The following is a 13,934-nucleotide window of genomic DNA, read 5'->3' on the forward strand; positions in this document are numbered from 1 at the left end:
AGTTTAGTCACTGTGCATTGTCCCACTCTTTTGTGACCTCATGGACTATAACCTGACAGGCTCCTCTGTCCATGAGATTTCCCAGGCAAGAAGGCCGAAGTGGGTTGCCATTTCCTTCTTCAGGGGATCTTCCTAACCTAGAGATCAAACCCACATCTCTCCTTCATTGGCAGGCAGATTCTTCACCATTGAGCTACCAGTATAAAGTATGCATTTGTTAATTTTTTAAAGTAGTTTAATTAATTCTAGCAATAACCAGTTAAAAATCATAATGACAGGCAATCTTATTAAATCACAAGTAAACAGTAGCTAAGAATAAATTGATTAAGAATTTCTGTGATCTAGTTAGATATATACATACATATGTGTATATATATGCATATATATGCATAAATATATAAACAAATTTGGTACAGTTCTATTTTTCTATTAAATTTATGCTTATTCTTAAAATACATATGTGTTTTTTCTAGATGTATATAGACATTTCTTTGTTATATTGTATGTATATCTTTGAATTAATAAACTGAATGTCTATTTTTATAAGCAGGAAATTCCAAATAAGCCATATGTTCCCAGAAAAACAAGGGAACCAACCATAAACATGAAATATTAATGAATACCAGAAATAAAAAACAAATAGTACTCAGACCAATGTTTCAGAATGATAGGTTACACTACCAGAGTTCTCCAGAAAAAGCTAACTGAACACAAACTCCAACTCAAGTATTCTGAGACATATAGATTTCTGAAAGGGCATATCCCATTACTTCTTTTATTATTCTGTATGGAAGATTAGTAGGGTTCTGGCAGAAAATAAATGGCAAATACAGACTTGTAATAGATGTCTTTTTCATTATAGGAGACTGGAATGCGAAAGTAGGAAGTCAAGAAACACCTGGGATAACAGGCAAATTTGGCCGTGGATTACGGAATGAAGTAGGGCAAAGGCTAAGAGAGTTTTGCCAAGAGAATGCACTGGTCATAGCAAACACCCTCTTCCAGCAACACAGGAGAAGACTCTACACATCGACATCACCAGATGGTCAACACTGAAATCAGATTGATTATATTCTTTCCAGCCAAAGATGGAGAAGCTCTATACAGTCAGCAAAAACAAGGCCAGGAGCTGACTGTGGCTCAGATCATGAACTCCTTATTGCCAAATTCAGACTTAAATTGAAGAAAGTAGGGAAAACCACTAGACCATTCAGATATGACCTAAATCAAATCCCTTATGACTATACAGTGGAAGTGAGAAATAGATTTAAGGGACTAGATATGATAGAGTACCTGATGAACTATGGATGGAGGTTCATGACATTGTACAGGAGACAGGAATCAAGACCATCCCTATGGAAAAATAATGGAAAAAAAGCAAAATGGCTGTCTGAGGAGGCCTTACAAATAGCTGTGAAAAGAAGAGAAGTGAAAGGCCAAGGATAAAAGGAAAAATATAAGCATCTGAATGCAGAGGTCCAAAGAATAGCAAGGAGAGATACGAAAGCCTTCCTCAGAGATCAATGCAAAGAAATAGAGGAAAACAACAGAATGGGAAAGACTAGAGACCTCTTCAAGAAAATTAGACATACCAAGGGAACATTTCATGTGGAGATGGGCTTGATAAAGGACAGAAATGGTATGGCCCTAACAGAAGCAGAAGATATTAAGAAGAGGTGGCAAGAATACACAGAAGAACTGTACAAAAAAGATCTTCATGACCAAGATAATCATAATGGTGTGATCACTCACTTAGAGCCAGACATCCTTGAATGTGAAGTCAAGTGGGCCTGAAAAAGCATCACTACAAACAAAGCTGGTGGAGGTGACAGAATTCCAGTTGAGCTATTTCAAATCCTGAAAGATGATGCTGTGAAAGTGCTGCACTCAATATGCCAGCAAATTTGGAAAACTCAGCAGTGGCCACAGGACTGGAAAAGGTCAGTTTTCATTCCAATCCCAAAGGAAAGCAATGCCAAAGAATGCTCAAACTACCACACAATTGCACTCATCTCACACGCTAGTAAAGTCATGCTCAAAATCTTCCAAGCCAGACCTCAGCAGTACATGAACCGTGAACTTCCAGATGTTCCAGCTGGTTTTAGAAAAGGCAGAGGAACCAGATATCAAATTGTCAACATCCACTGGATCATGGAATAAGCAAGAGAGTTCCAGAAAAACATCTATTTCTGCTTTATTGACTATGCCAAAGCCTTTGACTGTGTGGATCACAATAAACTGTGGAAAATTCTGAAAGAGATGGGAATACCAGGCCATCTGACCTGCCTCTTATAGAGAAACCTATATGTGGGACAGAAAGCAACAGTTAGAACTGGACATGGAACAACAGACTGGTTCCAAATAGAAAAAGGAGTACATCAAGGCTGTATATTGTCACCCTGCTTATTTAACTTATATACAGAGTACATCATGAGAAACGCTGGGCTGGAAGAAGCATAAGCTGGAATCAAGATTGCTGGGAGAAATATCAATAACCTCAGACATGCAGATGACACCACCCTTATGGCAGAAAGTGAAGAGGAACTAAAAAGCCTCTTGATGAAAGTGAAAGAGGAGAGTGAAACAGTTGGCTTAAAGTTCAACATTCAGAAAACTAAGATCATAGCATCTGGTCCCATCACTTCATGGGAAATAGATGGGAAAACAGTGGAAACAGCGTCAGACTTTATTTTTTTGGGCTCCAAAATCACTGCAGATGGTGATTGCAGCCATGAAATTAAAAGACGCTTACTCCTTGGAAGGAAAGTTAGGACCAACTTAGATAGCATATTAAAAAGCAGAGATATTACTTTGCCAACAAAGGTCTGGCTAGTCAAGGCTATGGTTTTTCCAGTGGTCATGTATGGATGTGAGAGTTGGATTATAAAGAAAGCTGAGCACCAAAGAATTGATGCTTTTGAACTGTGGTGTTGGAGAAGACTCTTGAGAGTCCCTTGGACTGCAAGTAGATCCAACCAGTCCATCCTAAAGGAGATCGGTCCTGTGTGTTCATTGGAAGGACTGATGCTGAGACTGAAACTCCAATACTTTGGCCACCTTATGTGAATAGTTAACTCATTGGAAAAGTCTCTGATGCTGGGAGGTATTGGGTGCAGGAGGAGAAGGGGACGACAGAGGATGAGGTGGCTGGATGGCATCACCGATTCGATGGACATGAGTTTAAGCAAACTCTGGAAGTTGGAGATGGACATGGAGGCCTGGCGTGCTGCATTTCATGGGGTCGCAAAGAGTCGGACACGACTGAGTGACTGAACTGAACTGAACTGAACAAAGGTATAAGCAATTTAAGAAATTAACAAAGGAGTGTAATAATCCAATATTAATAGGAAAGCTCTGTGAGATAGAATTGTAATCAAATAATTCTGTTTGTATTCCAAGTGTCAGTCATCTATAAAGGCAGTATGAAACATTTCATGCCAAAATTCTTAAAAATAGTGCACTGGGACGACCCAGAGGGATGGTATGGGAGGGAGGAGGGAGGAGGGTTCAGGATGGGGAACACATGTATACCTGTGGTGGATTCATTTTGATGTTTGGCAAAACTAATACAATTATGTTAAGTTAAAAAAAAATACATCACATAAAATATACGAAAAAATCTTACATATAGTATATAAAACTAGATTTGTTAAAAATATTCATGGATGGAGAATCTATGCCACAAACAATATAGCTAATTTCACCACAAATCTGAGAAATTTATATTCAAACAAAAAATGAATTGCTATTAATTTAGCAAGAATATTTATAGAAGTTCTAAAATATCAGTCATGATATTGTTTGAAAAAGTCTTACTGCAATTACATAAAATATTATATTTTTATATAAAGTTTTTAAAACATTTATTTTTAAATTTTTTTTATTATAATATGCCCTCATGTTACTTTTCAGTATATTATATACTCATATTTTTCTCTTTAATAATTATTTGTCTCACTGTTCATTAAATATTTTAGTCATTCCTATGACCTCACAATATTATTTATATTCTTGGGTTTCTGAGTGTTATATTCTGCTTCTTAAGTTTAATTATTATAGAGATCCTTATTCATTAAAAAATAATGGCTCCATTTATAGAAAATTTGAAAGAACCAATGCCTACAGGATTATGCATTTAAAATATGTTTTCTCCATGGTGTTTATATATTTAAAAATTATTTTTCAGTGTGTGTATTTTATTCCAAACTCTTTTTAAAAGTATTTAGAAATTCTAATAATTATACTACTTTAATAATTATACCTAATGGTGTTTGTAAAATAAAGTGTCTATAAAAGACAATCTATTTAATAAGTGCTCAGATATATCATTCCACATTTTTTAAAAAAACCCTCTATGTGCGCTACATGGGAGCAAGATTTAAACTGTAGCTTATGAACTCCTATATTTCTGTATTGTTTTATTTTAGGATGTGCTATAATTTTAATAACTCAGGCAAGGTCAATTTGGTGAAATTCTAAAATGTAAATGCAAGATTTTTCTCATGTGTTGATAACAATGCTCCTTCACCTCTGTTAGGGAACTCAGGCATTTATTGGCCAAATTTTCCAGATAAAAACACAGCTTTTCATCTTATGGATCTCAGTAGTATGGTCTCTCCCTTTTCATGTTAATGTAACAGAATTACCCCAGATGCCAGGTCCATGGGCCAATTACACCAGTTTACTCTTGTTTATGAGTTTCTTATATTTGGAAACTGTTCATTTATTCAACTCATAAGACTTTGATGAATTAAATCTGTTATTACACCCTTATAACTTGAAAATCTTCTCATTTCTAAACTTACAGTGATATTACTAATTAACTTTTGTGATACATTGTAGCTTCAGAAATCCTAAGATACATAACACACACACACAAAAAAAAACCCCTAGATAATGTTAAAAACAATAAAAATTATAAACCTAGTTCTGCAGAATTATGGTCCTAAATCAAGTGATAATAAGTAAATTAATTTTCATTAATCCCAAAATATAATTCCTATTTCTTTCTTTAGACATTAATAAAAACATATATTACCCTCTGAAAACTAGAAACTTCTGTAAATTGGTAAAATGAGGTGGTTGGTTGTGACCAGTTCTAACTGGACAGGGCTCTGTTGTTTAACATTTGCCATTATGATTGGCATTAATAGGTCCCTTGGCTGGCAGCACTGTCAGACAAAGGAAAAATTACATGAGACAGATGCATGAACTTCCATTCCTCCACAGAATGGAGCATTTGTATCCAGGAATTGGAAATGTAAGTAGAGCACAGGAAGGCATCACCTAAGTATTTAATACTGTGCTGGTCCTATAACTAGAGAATCAATTTTCTGTTAGTCTTCTCACCTGAGACCTCCAAGTTTGTTTTTGAAAACTGCACAATATTAAGGCTGCTTTCCAATATATGAGAACAATGTCTCTCTCTAGTGTAATGATAAATGTCTCAAGTTAGGCTATGATAAATATTGATGGGTACGCTATTTCATTAAATAAAAATTCAGGATTGTTGCAGAATGTATTATTTTAAAAACACAAGCCCTTAGCCTAAGAAAAATCACAGTTAGAGGTGATAACTGTGCCCTGCATGTAAGCAATATAAGCACTCTTTATCCTCTTGTGATATTTTTCTAGAAAACGGAAATACACTTACAGTCATGAGTGCAGGTGGTTTGCAATTTTGGTCAGTGCCTTCCTCTATTTCTCTCTGGGAAATTCTCTCTCTGGCCCTATCTTTTCCCCTTGATTTACGATGAATCATGAAAACTTATGGAAAGTTAAAACAGGGGGAGAAAGACTAATAATTATCTAAATGATACTGTTGTCCATGTTGTAACTACTGACCATGGCATTTCACCTGGAGGACACAAAGCAGGTGGGAAAATTAAACTATGGAGGAGTTGACGGACTGCAGTTCCAAGGAGATCAAAGAATAAAAGAGGAATCTGGAATGATGGGAGGTACTGATCAGAAAATTCAATTCAAAAATGAAATTATAGTGGGAAAACATAATAATGAACAGAGGGGTTCAAGGAACTGATAGAAGCTAAGATGACCAGAAATGTCAAGAATACCAGAATGGTCAAGTCAGTAATGAACACATAAAGATTTACTTGAGATATTGCCAAGTCAAGAGGAAGAAGACTCATAAATCATTATTGAAGATAGAGGTGAGAAAACAATAAAGCTGTAAGTTGATAACCCCATTTAATACATTTAAATAATCAATATATTTAGATATAGATACATTGTATACTAGATGTTAAAAAAAATCATTTTTTAAAAACTTTCCATAAAGTACAGAGCTTCTTATTTATCCTTCAAGGTAAACTAAATTTCTGCCTCAGAGCTCTTGCCACTATTCTTCTTGCACAATCTCTCATCTTCTCTGTAATTTTACATCATTCAATTTCACTCTAAAACACCCTCACATTCTACAAGATTTCCCCCCATAAACTCTACTATATTCAGGTTTTTAATCTCTCCTCAGTATTTTTCCTGGAGAAGGAAATGGCAACCCACACCAGTATTCTTGCTTGGAAAATCCCATGGACAGAGGAGCCTGACAGGCCACAGTTCATGGGGTTGCAAAGAGTCTGACACAACTGAGCGATTTCACTTCACTTCACTTCAGGAGTTTTCCATTTACATGTGTTTTTTTAATTGCTTAAACTGCATCTGTTCATTTTTTTCATTAATTCTCTTCATATTCAGTCTCTCAAACCATAAGCCAGAGCTTTGTCCTTTTTTCCTCCAGGATCATTTGATTTTTTGTGTAAAGTCAATATTTGAGAGAAACATGAATATTCAGGTCTATGCAACTTCCAGAAAAATTGAACCTTTATGAAGAAGTCACAAAGAGAATCATATGAGCTACAAAATGCTACTCATTAGATAAATTTCTCAATCAGGGATCATTATATTATTTTACGAAGTCACAAGCTAGAAATACAGGATTTGTTTAATTTTCTGCCTTCTGCTCCTCTCCACTTAATAAGGCAACTGCTTTTATTTTGATTTTTGTATCCATAGTAACTAAGACAGTGCATGACTAATAGAAGTTATTTAATACTGACTAAACTAACAAATAAGTACATTTTATACTAAGATTTTCAAGAATTTCTGGACAATGCAGAATTAAAATGTATATATTTTAGTGTTCACATTTTTGTATTTTCTTATTTACTGATATAAGACAGTAAATAAATAATGGCTACAGTACTAAAATTAGTAGTATGTATCTACTATTTCATTAAATAATTTGTAGTAGATGATTTTATTTGTAACTTCCGTTTTTTGCAAAAGAAAACAAAAATTCAGTTCAGTTCAGTTCAGTCACTCAGTCATGTCTGACTCTTTGCAACCCCATGGACTGCAGCATGCCAGTGTTCCTGTCCTTCACCAACTCCCATAGCTTGCTCAAACTCATGCCCATTGACTCAGTGATGCCATCCAACCATCTCATCCTCTGTCATCCCATTCTCCTGCTGCCTTCAATCTTTCCCAGCATCAGGGTCTTTTCCAATGAGTCAGTGCTTCGCATCAGGTGGCCAAAGTATTGGAGCTTCAGCTTCATCGGTCCTTGCAATGAATATTCAGGACTGATTTCTTTTAGGATTGACTGGTTTGATCTCCTTGCTCTCCAAGGGACTCTCAAGAGTCTTCTCCAACACCACAGTTGAAAAGCATCAATTCCTCTGCACTCAGCTTTCATTATAGTCCAATTCTACTTTCATTATAGTCCAATGTGAGTACATGATGACTGGAAAAACCATAGCTTTGACTAGATAAACCTTTGTTGGCAGAGTAATGTCTCTGCTTTTTAATATTTTGTCTAGGTTGGTCATGGCTTTTCTTCCAAGGAGCAAGTGTCTTAATTTCATGGCTGTAGTCACCATCTGCAGTGATTTTGGAGCCCCCATAATAAAGTCTGTCACTGTTTCCATTGTTTCTCCATCTATTTACCATGAAGTGATGGGACCAGATGCCATGATCTTTGTTTTCTGCATGTTGTTTTAAGCCTACTTTTTCACTCTCCTCTTTCACTTACATCAAAAGGCTCTTTCGTTCCTCTTTACTTTCTGCCATAAGGGTGGTGTCATCTGCATATCTGAGGTTACTGATATTTCTCCTGGCAATCTTGATTCCATCCTGTGCTTCATCCAGCCCAGAATTTTGCATGACATACTCTGTGTGTAAGTTAAATAAGCAGGGTGATTGATGTACTCCTTTCCCAATTTGGAAACAAACAAAATATGCATGCCACTTATTAAAAGCAATAATAAAATATGCAAACAAAAATTGCATCAGTTCAGTTTAGTCACTCCGTCGTGTCCGACTCTTTGCGACCCCATGAATCACAGCACGCCAGGCTTCCCTGTCCATCACCAACTCCGGGAGTTCACTCAGACTCACGTCCATTGAGTCAGTGATACCATCCAGCCATCTCATCCTCTGTCATCCCCTTCTCCTTCTGCCCCCAATCCCTCCCAGCATCAGAGTTTTTTCCAATGAGTCAACTCTTCACATGAGTTCGCCAGGCCAAAGTACTGGCGTTTCAACTTCAGCATCATTCTCTCCAAAGAAATCCCAAGGCTGATCTCCTTCAGTGGACTGGTTGAATCTCCTTGCAGTCCAAGGGAGTCTCAAGAGTCTTCTCAAACACCACAGTTCAAAAGCATCAATTCTTCGGCACTCAGCTTTCTTCACAGTCCAACTCTCACATCCATACATGACCACTGGACATACCATTTATTAAAAGAAGCTATATTGCACCATGTTTCAGAGCATGGATTAGGGGCCAAGTGGCTTGAGTTGGAAGAATTACCAAATCAAAGTTGGATGCTTCTCACCAGTGCACAGTAAAACCAATCTACTGATGCAGAGTTGTGGTGAAGGAAAGTATAGTATTTATGTATGGCATCTAACATGGGGGAAATGAGGAGAATGCTCAATGACAATGGCTTTCAAATAAGGTTTTGTGGGGTTTTTTTGATGATTTTTGTTGATTGTGTTTTAATTGAAATACATTTGATTTCCAATATTGTGTGTGAAAAGGGCTTTTACAGGCTAGGTGAAGGAGAGGGTTGTAGCATATGTGATCAGGTCATGGGCATTCTTCTGATTGGTTGGTGGTGAGCTAACCAGGTAACTCTTGGTAGTCAACATCATCAATCTTCTGAATCCAACTGGTCTGGAGTCTATGTACTTATGGTCATATGCAGTTAACTTCTTCCATCTGGTGCAGCTTTCAGTAGCTGCAAAACAACTCAAGAATATGATTCATGATGTTATTTATAGCCCTTCAGGAGAAACTAAAAGTCCTTCATTTTATGGCTAAACTCTTATTATTTGTATCTTACTTGACTGTTTTTCCTTTGTTTCTGCATTTTCTCACTTCCCTATTTAAATTGCCCTTTGGGGAAGACCTAGGAGGCTAAACTCTTTGTTTGAACAAGAGGTGGAGGACACAAGGGTTCTGCTCCTGGGAAAGCCCCACAGGGTCCTGCTTGGCTTCGGCATATATAAAATGCTTAAAACAGTACCTGGAACACAATCTGTGCTTGCATAAATATTAACTATTTTCCTTATTTATATTATAAAGTACCATCTGAACATGAAAACATGAAATTAGAAATGAGAAATAAAGCTAAAAGTAAAATAAATGATAAAATAAAAATCTCATGTACCATAAAAGACAAAAAAAAGTATTTTTGTCCCTCCAAGAAAATCAAGACCAAATAATGAGAATTTTAAAAAAATACTAAAGTGTGACTTTTTCTTCTACCTTATCTAGCCCAAGTCAATGTTCTCATTTGGTAATATAGCTTAAATGTATATGCTAGTTGCACAAATTATTGAGTTATATGTCTATCCTTGTGACTTTGCTTGTTCTATGCCAGTTTCCTAATCTGTAAATGGAATGAAAGTAACAGTACTTACCTAATAGGAGTTTAAAAAAATTAAATAAGACAAGTTATACAGTATGCAGTGCAACTTTTCTATTATTATCATTATCATCCTTATTTGTGGCTTGGGATATAAAAAAAAAGAAAGACACTAAACTAAGATAATCTAGCACTTTGTATAATCCATTGCAATGATTATGCATAATAAAAGTATATGTAATATGATCTTCATAAATTAAAATTTCTGTGTTAAGTATTATTTCCTCATTTCTTCCTCAGAGAAATTATTGAAAATTGGTAGTTATGTACATAAATAAATAAAACATCAAGACTGTACAGTGAGTAAAATAATACAAATATATTTCTGAGAAAGGCAAAGGGTTATTGGCTATATGTAGTGTAGGAAAGATTTTGGAATGTAGTGAAATATGTTTTGAAGATTCAACATTATCCTTATTTTGAGACACAGCAACTCTAACAGCATGAGACCCATGTGTAACTACAGCTTGAAATAGTGCAGACTGATAAAGCATTTGGTCTCACGGGTGACACCAAGTTAGTGCTCCTTAGTCTATTTTACTATTTTGGGTAAAAATATTTTACATTTGTGAAACATTTTACAAATCCTGAGTGTTTTAATAAGTATACTGCATATATTAAATATCCTTAGGTAGAGAGCAATTTTGTTTTGCCAAAGGGAAAACGAAAAACCTACAGAAGTGATGTAATATACACGGTTAGGGTTTTGAAGAGAAAGCGAAGTTCAGATTCACCTAAATTACTTTGATTTAATAATTCGTGTCTGTTTGGAATTTGTTCAACTTCCTTGGACTTAATGGTGTTTTATAAATGCTAACCCCACCCTGATATGAATTAAGAGAACTTAAGAGTAAATATACTCCTCTGGGTGATATAAGAAAAAAATAGGAAGCTGTCATAGCGGGCAGAAATCATGGGAAGACTATTGTGGATCTTAGTGCTTCCATGTATTTTTTTCTCTTGGAAAATGTTTATTAAATGAGAAGAGTGACTTTTAAGAACTATTATTTATTGAGGTATAACTCACATAATGATTTGATATTTATATATATTGCGAAACAATCACCTCAATAAATCTAGTTAACATCCATCAATATACATAGTCAAAATTTTTTTCTCTTGTGATGAAGACTTTAAGATCTACTTTCTTAGCAACTTTCAGATACATAATATAATATTATTAACTATAATCACCATGCTGTACCTTACATTCCCATGACCTTTCTACTTTATAACTGGAAATTTGTAATTTTGACTCCCTTCAAAAAATCATCGTTCCCCATATGACTTAGATTAGACTCAGAGATGCTCCTATGACAAAGCCAGAGACAGACCCTCCAAATTCCCATTCTTTGCCTCATGAATAATTAGCTGAATTCTTTGTCCCTACTGATCAACTGTTACCAAGCTTTGGTTAAGATTCTCTCCTACTGTGACTCTACTTCTGTTTTATAAATAAATTCATTTACCCTTTTTTTTTTTTTAGATTCTACTCATAATTGAAATTGCAGACAGCAAACTTATAGTTACCAGGGGATAAAGAAACTGGATAACTGGGATTTACATATACACACTCAAACTCCAATACTTTGACCACCTGATGCAAAGAACTGATTCATTTGAAAAGACCCTGATGCTGGGAAAGATTGAAGGCAGGAGGAAAAGGGGACGACAGAGGATGAGATGGTTGGATGGCATCACTTACTCAATGGACATGAGTTTGAGTAAACTATGGGGGTTGGCAATGGACAGGGAGGCACTGGCTGCTGCAGTCCATGGAGTCGCAAAGAGTCGGACACAACTGAGCGACTGAACTGAACTGAACTGCTATGTAAAATAGATAATTAATTAAGAACCTACTGTATAGCACAGGAAACTCTACTCAATAAAAAATAATGGCTTATATGGGAAAAGAATCTAAAAATAAAAGTGGATATATGTATAACTGGTTCACTTTGCTCCACACTTGAAACTAACACACCGTTGTACATCAACTATACTCCAATAAGTTTTTTAAAGTTAAAATAAGATTCTCGTCTTCCCCAGATCCCTGAACTTTGACCAAACCTCAGCCTAAGCAAGCATACTACCTCACCCTGCTGGAAAATAGACTGACCAACATACTACACTTGCTTATCCTACTTCCCCATACCCAATCTGTATAGCCTAGGTTGTGCTGAGTCACTTCAGTTGCGTCCAGTTCTTTGCAACCCCATGGACCTTAGACTGCTGGATTCCTCTGTCCATGGGATTTTCCCACCAAGACTACTAGAGTGGTTTGTCATTCCCTCTTCCAGAGAATCTTCCTGGTCCAGAGATTGAACGAACCCACATCTCCCACATTGCAGGCAGATTCTTTACCACTGAGCCCCCAAGGAAGCCTAGGTTACTTTTATATTTATATATATATATATATATATATATATATATAAAAGACTCTTGACCTTGCCTTTGAGATGCTTGAAAGTTCTTCCTATTGTAATCATCCCTTTCTTCTTTCTCCTCCCCTATGGCAGTAGTCCCTTTCTTCCCTCTTGCAATAATGCTTTCAAATAAAGTCTTTCCTTACCTAAGTCCAGAGGTGTCTTTCATTGACAAGAGAAAAGTGAAAACTAAAATAGAGAAATCTCGTGGAGATGCAAAGCAATTACTGACAATATTAAGGTAGATTTTCACGATTGCTTTGCTAAACTAAGAACCAGAAAACCTGAAGTCATTCCCTAGCTCCCATTCTTAACATTTGATATGACCTTGGGCAAGCCATAAAATTTTTGAGACTTGAATTCCTTTCCTGATAAAGTAAGAATCACAATGCTTACCTCCCGGGATATTGTAAAAAAAAAAAAAAATTGAATGTAATAATGCATATGAAGGTGATTGATAAATTGCAAAATTCCTTCCTTGCATTTATTACTTATAAATGGCTCTCCTCCACTTGTTGTTGATCCCTCAAAATAGTTCCTATCTTATAATGGTTTAAAGGATGGTTTAAAATGCCTTGGCAGCCCACTCCAGTACTCTTGCCTGTAAAATCCCACGGATGGGCAGGCCTGGTAGGCTGCAGTCCATGGGGTCGATAGGAGTCAGACATGACTGAGCGACTTCACTTTCACGCCTTGGAGAAGGAAATGGCAACCCACTCCAGTATTCTTGCCTGGAGAATCCCAGGGAAGGGGGAGCCTGGTGGGCTGCCATCTATGGGGTCGCACAGAGTCGGGCACAACTGAAGTGACTTAGCAGCAGTAGCAGCAAAATGCCTTTAAGGTGATCAATTGTGATCATTCCTGCAGGGCAAAATAAAAAGTGAATAGATAATAATAAAATTCAGCCAGAAATAACTCCCTATAAGCTCTGTTGATTTTTTAACTTGACCATAAGTATTTTCTGAAAAAAACCCTTCAAGCAACAGAGGCAGAATTATCTAAAGGGCAGTCAACACTAGACTAAAGAACACAATATAAAGAAAATGAAAACATGAAATTTATATGACTTTAAAATATTACATAGCATTATTTTGAGAATAAAAAGTTTAAGAAATGTTTTAAATAAGGAAGACAATTCCTGTTACAAAATCACCATGAAGCTAGACTGTTTTTGATTGAAGCTTAACAAAAGTACTTTCTTGGGACTATAGAATCAATTTTGCCATAAGGTCTTTTTCTAATTACTAATCTTTAAGATAAGAAACTTTTTAACTTATTCTATCTGATACAGAGAGGTAGAAATGTGAGACTATTTTTGGAACCCTCAAAGTACCTTTTTAAAGTTTAATCCTTGAGGTTACACTTCTTTTTTTCACTTTCTCATAAGGAAAGTCTTCTCCCTAAATAAGTATATTTATTTTAGTGTTCCTTAAAATAGAAAAGCATTTTTTAATTTATATTGTTTTCCCATATCTAATATTATAAACAATACAGAACTGATCATTTTGGAGCCAAATCCACTTATTTGAATTAATTTTACTAAAGTATTTTTTAAACTATATAT

This window comes from Bos mutus, chromosome 6 (genome assembly GCF_027580195.1).
Source record: "Bos mutus isolate GX-2022 chromosome 6, NWIPB_WYAK_1.1, whole genome shotgun sequence".
Lineage (NCBI taxonomy): Eukaryota > Metazoa > Chordata > Mammalia > Artiodactyla > Bovidae > Bos > Bos mutus.